Source organism: Carassius auratus, unplaced genomic scaffold, assembly GCF_003368295.1.
Source record: "Carassius auratus strain Wakin unplaced genomic scaffold, ASM336829v1 scaf_tig00217666, whole genome shotgun sequence".
Classification (NCBI taxonomy): Eukaryota; Metazoa; Chordata; class Actinopteri; order Cypriniformes; family Cyprinidae; genus Carassius; species Carassius auratus.
Window position 1 is genome coordinate 1 of NW_020529171.1, and position 10892 is coordinate 10892.

General features: G+C 38.8%; 1 pseudogene; it reads left to right on the plus strand.

Moving 5' to 3' along the window:
• Positions 1 to 3826: 3826 nt before the first annotated feature.
• LOC113101954 (leucine-rich repeat-containing protein 10B-like) lies at positions 3827 to 5064 on the plus strand (annotated as a pseudogene).
• The last annotated feature ends 5828 nt before the right edge of the window (positions 5065 to 10892 follow it).

Sequence of the window (10892 nt, forward strand, 5' to 3'; positions counted from 1 at the left end):
ACTTAGGTTAAACATTCAATAATTCAACACTTCACCGCTCTCTGCGCACTTTGATCACACACTCTATGGTAGTGTGGTGATGAGAAAGAGAAGCGTCACTCTTCATCACTTGTACTTCTGCAGAGTTTCGAACTGAATCATTCGAGTGCCACCGGCCAATCAGCGCGCGTCTCTGCGCCAGTCTCGCGGACGATCAGCCAATAGGAAGGAGAGAGAAGCACTTTGGAAGGGGAGGGAGCGCGCGGAGGAGATAAAGAAGAGTTACTTGGGTTCGAGTCTCACATCCAAGCAGGAAGAATGACATCATACTAAACCAACATCAGTGATTTTAACTGAAACATAATGTAAAAACGCTACATTAAAAACCTCGTATTGTTTATAAGAAATGTACATTAACCATGCATAGTGAAAGTGAGCAAAATTTCAGTGACATAAATTGAATTGAAAAGCTATTTAATAGGTTGGCATCAAGATTATATAATTTATGAACATCAGTCACTATATGTAACACTGTCATGCCCAAAACGTTGCTAATATTGTACATTTTAAGTTCCTTCCAATTCATTTGATCCAATATGAATTCAGAATCAGAATCAGAATGAGAAAGAGCTTTATTATATACATTAAAGGAAGTTGTTCTGGTGACAGAAGCTTCCAGTACAGAGAGACAACAACAACACACAGATAATAAGAAATATACATTAATAAATATAAACAGAAACAGACAGAATTTGTATATACAGTTGTGGTGTGTAGATGGAGGTAGAATTTACAAGGAATGGAATTAGATGTAAGGTAGCATTGAGAAGGCTAAATAAAAGAGGTATCGCACAACTTTTTATTAAAAAAAGAAGGGGAAACATTTAACTATTCATTAGGTTTGCATGGAAGAAACTTTTGCATAGACAAGAAAATTCTCTATGCTTATTAGCACGTGATATAAGCACACATTCATGACCGATCTTACTGTTAAACATCTCAAATGAAAACTTTGGTCTTTTCCATGCAAAAGAAAACAGTGACTTATTCTGAACCTGTTTATTTTCTATACAGCTGCATTTTACCATCTATCACAATTTGTATTCACTAGTTTTATTAACATCTGTGAATATTTTTTTTCTCTGATAAAGCCTATAATAAAATAAGATAAGATGATTAGGCCTACATGATCATAAATGCTAATTTGCATGCACAGAGATGCATAAAATAACATTTTGTGGCTGCAGCTTTACTTTCCCTTTAGATCAAAATTCTTTTATCAAATGTTTTTATCAGACGTAATTGCTAGGTTACTAAGTAATCAATCGCAGACTTTTCTGATTTCTAAAAAGTGATTTAGACATTGTTTTTATTGGTTATAATGCATACATCATAAAAACAGTTGTAATGGTTACAACATGACCTTCATAAATTCATAAAATCATGCAGGCAGAAGATGGGAGATATTTAGTACAATTTGTGCACAATTAGGAAGTGTTTATCCCCTTCAAACACAACAAAAGTGACTTTTTAACATTGAGTCAAAAGTCTGTGAAGAAACCGACTACTTCCAATGGATTCAACTCCCAGTTTTGAGCTCTTCATAAACATCATTAAACTTATATTGCCCCAGTAAAAATCCTTTTTGAGCCCTAAAACATGAAATGTGGTTATAAAATGAATAAATGTTACCAAAACCTCATGGAAAACCCACCTTGTGAGTTGCCACCATTTAATAATGGACAGGCATCATAAAAGACGACTTGACTTTGTTGTGAATGAGTTAGAAAATTAATATGAAGATTTCAAATGGGAATATCATCTCATAATGAATGAAAATCTTAAAGGCAGGTGGTATAGCCTGATTTCTGACCTGAATCTCAGCACTCAGCATCAGGTTCAGAGGTCTATGAAGTGAGCTGGCCATGCACGACGGGGGTTTGTGCTGCTCTGACACCGTGGAACATCAAGGATGAACTTTGATGCATTACAACAACACTTCAGCAGAAAACACTTATATAGGGCAGAGTCATTTAGACACTTCAGTACATGCAACACCACAAAAAATAAGAAGACACATATCTATGACATAAATCTATTCCAAAAAAAAAAAAAAATCTAATATAGTCATATAATGAGTTAAAGATCAATAGTTTATAGTATATTACATTTTGAACAGGCGATGTATGACTTGGAAGCGGTCCATGAGTGGACTTCATTCAGATGTGGTTTTTGTTATTTTCAGCTGAGTGTGAATCATCTCACTAAAATTAGGTTTTTGCTCAGCCTTCGCCAGTTTGTCCTCACTGTGCCACCGTTAAAATACAGTACATTTGTTTGTTTCTTTATTTTGTGTAGATATTATGCACATTCAGAGCAGAAAGTTGAATTGCAGTTGATTTGCTGACATCAACATTTTTACTTTAGATTCGTGCCTACAGTTTATTTATAGCACCAAACAACTTTTTTTTGTCTCTTATTTGTATTGTTTTTCATAACAATATATCTCTTTTATAAAAATGAAATGTAAGCTTTTAATATATATATATATATATATATATATATTATATATATATATATATATATATATTATATATATATATATATATAATATATAGCCTGTGTGTAGCCTACATGTAAATAAACGTAAACAATTCAATACGCATGTAAATAAATAAAAATTATATGTGCATAATTATAGGTATTTTAATATATTAAAAAATATTTAAACCATTATGAATTATAAAAACAAATAAAAATGAAAAGTTTCATCACGATCAAGTTTTTAAAGAACGTTTAATGTTGATAAATAAAAATAATACATATTTCACAGACCTTATTTAACAATAATATAATGTAACAATAACAAATACGTTTGCATTGCATAACGTGAGCTTGGAATAGAGGAATTTGACCGCCTCTCTCCACTCGGGCCACGTGACATATTTTGTGTAACTCTCACGTCCCTGTTTCGGTTGCTAGGGGAGAGAGACGGTCCATGGCAACGCTTTACGCAAACTCCACACCGAGAGAGAGAGAGAGAGATACGCTAGGCGGCTTAAAACGCACAACGTTGGAAAGAAATACAGACATCTTGTCTTGCGCTTCTGGAAACTTCAAACTGACATCTCAGAGGATTTCTGTGTGATTTTAGGACCACGCAATCCGGAGGTACAGTTCGGTATCATCGGCTCGGTTCACATTGCCGTCGGCCAGGTCAAGAGCGAGAGCGGCGAGAGGCGCGAGACACACTGCGGCCGCGGACAAGAGCTGTGTGTGTCGGCAGAGAGACGCTCAGCACCGGCGCTCACACAATCAAACCTGACATGCTACTGAAACGCGCTGGGAAAGTTTTTGACTGTAATGTGAGTCAATTAATGCTTATTATACACTAAATAAATAACTAATGAACTATGAAAACGGTACGTGATTAATATGCAAATGTTGGGCAGCTACTTCGACACTCATCTGTTAACTGAGTTTAATCAAGCTTTCTTCTGTACAGTTATATTTATTTTTAACAACTACTACTGTTAATATTATTATTATTGTTATCTCTTCTAATGCATATAATTTTATAAGCGTGCAAAAGCAATTGACAAACACATAGAATGGCTCCTTGCGGGTATCGCTGCCTTGTTTGCTGACGTTGGACTGAGGGGAAGCCGCCTGTAGTCAGAGCATCATGTGTCGCTGTGGCTGGCTCTGTCACTGACGGGTCAATCCTACTGAGTGAAAGTGACACAGGAGGGGGGGCCAGCCCCACAGACCGCCTCACCCTCTTACCCCGGTCCTGAAGACACTCTCACCACACACAGACAAGTGCCGGGCTAGCCGGCAAGAGGGCATGGGCAACTCGTCCCGGAAAGAGCCCAAGACGAAGGAGAGGAAAAGGAGATGAAGGGAGATAAAGGAAACAAGGAAAAAACTGCTAAAAAAGGAGAAGTCGAGGTCATGGAGGATGAGGAGCTACCGTTCGGAGTCCACAAGCTCTTGGAGAGCGGAGATCGAGTGTTGGACCTGAGCTACTACAAGTTCCGTCGCCTTCCTCGTCAAGTCCTGAACCTGGAGTACCTGGAGAAGCTTTACGTCTGTGGAAACCGTCTCCGCAACGTCCCTAAAGGGTATCATGGCGGCTGCATGGTTTGCGTACCCTGGGGCTCGACTTCAATAAGCTTGTTGACCGTTCCTTCTGTCGGTGTGCCAGCTGACGAATCTCACGTGTCTTTACCTGGGAAGCAACCGGCTGATAAGCCTCCCACCAGAAGTGAGGAACCTGCCAGAACTTGCGTTGCCTCTGGGTGGAGAGCAACTACTTCCAGCGATTCCCCAAGCAGTTGTACGACCTTACCAATTTACGGTCACTGGCAGATTGGGGACAACCGTCTGCGCATGCTTCCCTCCGACCTATGGCGCATGGAGTCCCTGAGAGGACCTCTGGCTGTATGGAACGCTTTCAGGAGTTTCCGCGAGTGCTCCTAAAGATGGAGCAGCTGGAGATTCTGGACATGGATCGCAATCGGATATCACAGTTCCCAAACTTGCATCATCTATCAGCGCTGCGACTCTTCTCCTACGACCACAACCCTGTAAAGGAGCCACCGCGTGTAAGGGAGGAGGTGCTTATAGTCGGAGAGGGCGCTGAGGAGGTGTTGCAGGCTAGAGGGAGAAGGAAAGAGGCAAAGAAAACAAGCGGAGAAGGACGCAGAGGAGGCGGCGGTCGTTGCGGCACGCGGCAGCTAGTCCGGGTCATTCATGGGAATACTCAAGAAACTCCGAATGAAACTCTCCGCCCTTAACCTGGCAACTGCTAAGGAGAAGGTAACAAATGAGTCTGTTGCATCAACAGACCCCAAATGGGGATGAAAACGACCACAAAATAATGACAGATGTGCATTTTTTGAGGGAGGCGGGCTTTGTTATGACGATGGGGGTCTGGAGTATGAAAGGGAGGAGCTAATCTGTGAGGGGGAGGGGTATGAAGGCTACGAGGGGGCGGAGTTCGAATATGAGAGGGATGAAATGGACTATGATTATGAAGGTTATGAGTGAACAAGCCTTGATCCTTGCACCTGTGGGTCATGGTATTCTACTTATTTTATCTGAAGTATGTATTTTCTGCAAACAGAGTTGCAGTTGTTTTCGTAGCCAATTGTTTTAAGCCAATTTGTAATTCTTTGGTGTGGACGCTACACATTTCCACTTTAAGCATCTGAGGTGTTACTGCAAGGGTTGCAGGTTCAATCCCAAGGATGAACTGGAGTGTACCAATGAGGTATTGGGTCCCCAAAAATGGCACTTTAAGTAACCCCAGGATGCTTAATGGGGCAATGAAAGCAAACTTGCAAGTTGCTCTAATTAAAAACATTAATAATCAAATTAATGTCTGATTGGAAAGCTGAATGAAAGGTCAAGTTTAAAAAGGAGCATGTCATATGGTATTTTAAAGTCTAATATTGTGTTGGAGTTCCCTACAAACAGGTTTAAATGCATCTAAGAGTCAGAAAAACATTGTAATTTTCGTCAAAATATACATTTAATATTAGAAGTAATTTGCCAATGGTTCCAAATTATTAGTGCCTAGCAAGTTTGGAGAAAACCCCTCCCTTCCATAAGCCTACTCTCGCTCTGATTGGTCAGTTTGGCCAAACCTTTTTGTGATTGGCACGAGAGAGAGTCCATGAGCCAGTTAGCCAGCGCTACCCATTTGAGAAGCAAGAGTACTTCAAAATAAAACAATAATATAGTCTCCAATACGATCTTATAATGACATAATACAGAAACATGAATGCAAGTGAATCGTACACACAGCTAAAGTTTTACAAACTGTGAACACTTAAAACAATAATGGTGGGTACATTAGCAAGTGCTAATAGCAAGTGCTAACACACCAATAGTGTAAGTGTTTGTGGGGAGTCAGATTCTGTTCGGAGATTATTCAAATGTTTTACCCAGTGACATAACAGCAAAAGATTCGAAAATATTACGACTTGTGGAAGAGTCGACTCTCTTTTGAGAGACAATATCTTTATCACGCACATTTTTGATTGACAACTTTGCAGATTATTTTCATTTAAAGATAGCTATGTTATAAACTGCAAAAGAGATATTTTTCAAAAACCCATTTGACCTGCTCTTTAAAAACAATACCCAAAATGAATTCTCTGCTATCATTTGCTCACTCTCATAAAATATTTTCATTTACAATCTGCATGAAGCAAAACAGGTTTGGAATGACTTTAGGGTGAGGAAACAATGGCTCAGGAAACATGAACATGAACTTATAAAATACTGCTTAAGTATAAGTGACTGTTGCTATTATTAGAAGGCATTTATTGTTGGCCAGACCATTACTGCAATCCTCAAACACAGGACTCTCTTCAATAATTACAGGGTTTAATGATTTTTAGATTTATCATTTGTAAAATTCAACTGTGAAGAGCTGTGAAACTGCACAACTTTTTATGCGTCACAACTACATTACTATGTGCTGTGTATTTTTAATTAAGAGCAGGGCTCAGCCATTTTTGTTGGTGAGTGATGTGTGTCTACTGTTTATAAGAAACTTGATGCTTGCAATTAACACGCGATGTGTGTTGGGTTGAAATACCAAATTATTATCTTGAATAAATAACCAATTGGAGTTTGCCAAAAATATGTTTAATGATTCCTGTCTTGTCGGACTCTAAGAATCCTAAATGTTTGGCTGTGGAACAACACTGACATGATCGTGAGACAAGATGGGAAGAACGCTTAGCCCAAGTCTTAAGCACTAATAGAAGTAAAGATGTTCTCTCTCTCGTCTGAAGCCTTGAAGGCACTCAATGTGCGAAAGTCAGAAGAGGAGGCGTGGCGGACCGAAGAGAAACATCAGGGAAAAGAATTGTAGTGAAGGGGACATCCATAAAAGGGCCCGGTCACATGTTTTGGGGAGAAAGACGAGAGAGAGCAGCGCTTAATGTGTAAATTACGAGGTCCCAGAGCAAAGACTGTAATGATCCAGCAGGTTTGTGGGTTGGGTGATGCTGCAAAAATGGGAAATAGTGGTTTAACACCTAATTAACACCGCAAGCGAGCCACGCGACACAATGCAAAAGCAAACTAGATCACACCTGCCATAGGAAAAAGAAGGTGTCTCCACTGCAGTTAAGACGACTTTATTGATTATGATGGGAAATCTAGGAAAAGATTTTCAGTGAATAGCAATTTGGCTTCAGACTTGCAATATAACAAAATCAAATGGACCAATTTCTGATACTTTTAAGGTGCATTTTTATTTATGTTACTTAATGAATACAAGACATTCTTAAAAAAAATAAAAACATAAAAACTCACCTTTTGTGTTCTACAGAAGATCATGTCAAAACTCTTTTTTTACCAAATGCATAAGTTCAAGAATTTAATAATTGTTTTGAATCATAGAGTTCATCTGGAGAAACCACTGCTCTCTAATTTACATGTTCCTAATTTGTTCATTCGTTCCCTCCAATGTCTTAAATTTAGCTATGTTTCTATTCCAGTCACATCTGCCAACTCACTCATTCTAGTCAAGAAGTGTGTTTTCATTGCCCTTTCCTCCTCTTTTCCCTTTTCTTCCTTCATCCATCCATCATTATGCTGGTTAAACTCTTTTCTCCATCTCCTGTCACTTCTCAACTCTCCCCGAAAGAGAGTCTCAAACCCTTCTGTTAAAATATTTACATAATGGTACGAGTCTGTCATTACTTCTGCGAAGAATCTGAAACAAGTGTTTTGGCACAACCTTTGACAGGAAGTGTGTGTCTCTGCCCAGATCTCCAAACCAATCATGCATACGCAAATGTGCATGGATCAGGTGTCTTTAAAAAAGCTAGTTTTCAGTTTGTAAATAGATTTTTAATTCACATCTACAAACAGCCAAGTACATTTCAGATGGAGTGCATACTTTGAGCAAAGCAAAATAACTTGTGGTTGGGCAGATGAGAATAAAGCAATGCTTTTCATAGTGAAACATGGCTGTTTCAAAGACACCAGAGCCGTGCACATTTGCGTACGTTGGGATGAGTTGTGTTGACTCCTGAACAATTGATCAAAAAAGTGGTTTGATGGCTGCTGAAGTGTTGCTATTTTGAGGTAAACAGACTCTGCCTTTCATTAAAACTTACTATTTGTGGTGTTACTAAAATAAGCATTACTATTACAGTTGCTCATACTTTTTTCTGGATTGTGATTTGAACAAACACCTAACAACATCTATTAAACTTTGGTGCAGAACAACGTTTGAGTTTTGACATGAATAACAATTAAAATTGGCCTGACAGAAAATAAAACAATGTAAAAAGGTACAAGTAAAAACAGCACTGAACATGTCTAATAATCTCTCTAATAGTCTGTCTCCGAGACCGTGGCATAGCTATTAAACCTGGTTCGTCAAGCAGCAAGTATCTGCAGAGTGTTTGAGTGCTCTGACACAGTCCAGGATTGACGAAGAGAACATAGTCTCGGTGCTTAATCATTTAGCAGCTTACTGCTAGTTTACGTTAACGCCATTCTCCCAAGGTCAGCCGCATAGCAAGCCATGAATGAGCACTGGACCGCCTCTGCGGCGCTTAAACTTCATAGCCGTGTTACTGGCGCTCACAGTAATATCTGTCACTGCCAGATCTCAGCAGAAGTCATCTGGTGTCAGAAATGTAATCCGAGCCATTGTGACTGTGTGTCAGCATGAGAGGAGGGGCTATCATGGTCCAGCGGGTATGATTTTGCTCAGAAGTAGGGCATGTTTGCATGGTGTATATGCCAGTTGGTTGGTTTTACTCCGTAAGCCATTAAAAGTGTATTTGCACGGCTAGAAATCCGCAGTGTGAGAACTACATTTTCAGATTTACTTAAGAATATGGCATGCATGTCAGAATATGCCTATTTATACACATATATGTCAGAATATGCCTACTTCCGAACTATATACTATGAGAAACACAGTATGTGCGCCATGTAGTGTGTCCGAATTCATAGTATTCATAAAATAGGTGAGATTCTTAAATGTGCATCTGATGCTAAAATGTTGCCAGGGTGTTGCTAAGTGGTTGCTGGTGCATTGCTAAATTAAATTAAAAAATAAAATGTATGCATTTAGCCAGACACTTTTATCCAAAACTAGTTACATTCAGTGCATTCAGGCTAAAAATTTTTACCTAACATGTGTCCCCTGGGAATCAAACCCACAACATTTTGCGCTGCTAATGCAATGCTCTACCACTGAGCCTAAATGGTTGCTTATCGTCTCTCTGATATTTTGGTCACAAAATATGAGATTAATTTTTTTTACCAGGCAAATTTGAGGTGTCCTTTATGTCCATATAGTGCAAATGGTGAATCAAACATAAAATATTGTTTTATACTTGTTCAAATCATGTATGAACCATAATAATATTAATGCTTGATTGTTTAATGATCAAACAGCTCAATTTACCTCAACCTCAACACCTCTGCAGCCATCAAACCACTTAGAGACAAGCACTCGAGTCACTTTTTCGGTGTTAAGCACTGGCTAAAAAGACCAATGTTCCTTTATTTAATCAGTCCTTATTATCTTTCTCATAAGGATAATTAAGGATAATGAATGATCTGCTTGTGTGGGAGAGTGAACACTGGCCCTGAGATGAGAGAGAGAGGCTTACACACACCAACCTAAGCAGGCAGCATAACTGTGACCATATGCCAGCCAGCTGAGCTTTCATTTGGTGCCTCCTTTCTTGGCATTGTGTACATAAGTTTTGCATATCTGTGTGTATCGGTTTATGCATTACAATGTGTATACGAGTGTGAATATTTTTTTATACACAATCTGTTGTTTAAAGGGGTCATATGACTTGATTTCAAGTATTCCTTTTTTCTTTGGAGTGTTACAAAGATTAAAAGTGCTATTATTTATAAAAGTTAAGACTCTGCCACGCCCCCCTAAAACACCTCGTTTAAACACACCCCCACATGTCTACATCATGATGTGGGAAGATTTGCATAACGCCGCCCACATGTTCACGCAAAGAAAGAAGGTGTAACTTAAGATTCTCGCTGTTGCCACCTGCCAGTCTGTTTCCTGATCCTGGGAGAGTAGACTACAATGCCTCGCAGTCTGTAAGTACGTTTACATATTTAAAAGATTTGCCACTGATGATTCAAACGCGAGTTTTTGAGCAGTGTAGAGCAGTGTTGTTGTTTGTCATTTCTACGATCACAAACGCAGTTTTTTATATTTACGTGGCACAATGCAACACAGCACGTAAAAAGACATTATACGTCATTATAATCTGTAATAATGGATGCAACAAATGTCTTCTATGTAATGGGTTTGAATGTTTTTGTCCTGTTTCTCCGGCCGGTGTTCTGTTTTGCTATCTTGCATTAAAAATGCTAACTGTAAAATTATGGTTTATGAATGTCTACATCTACCACAACTTTAAACCTACCCTTAAAGGTATACAAAAACAGTAATGATGTGTTATATTCGCAGTTGTAGCTAGATGGGACACAGCTACAGGATACCAACAATAAATATTTTTTTCTACCTATTAGACTGTGTTTTATTAAAGTCTACACCCACCCCAACCCTAAACCTACCTTGACATTAATGCAAATATTAAATATTGTTATTCAGCATGAGAAAACAGATGTGTTCATGTGCAGTAAGCCCTGGTATAGGACAATCTGACGGGTAAGATAACATTTCAGGACACTGGGACACAGTGTTCTGACGATTTGTGCTACCCTGTCAGATTTTGCTACCTCCCATTAAAACATATTGTAGCCTAATTTGACAGCAAAAAATGCTACCTATCAGATTTTGCTTCCAGCATGATATTAATGTGGTATGAGGCTTTATTAATGTGTACACCTACCCAGAACCCTAAATCTAACCTTACAGTATTAAAAAT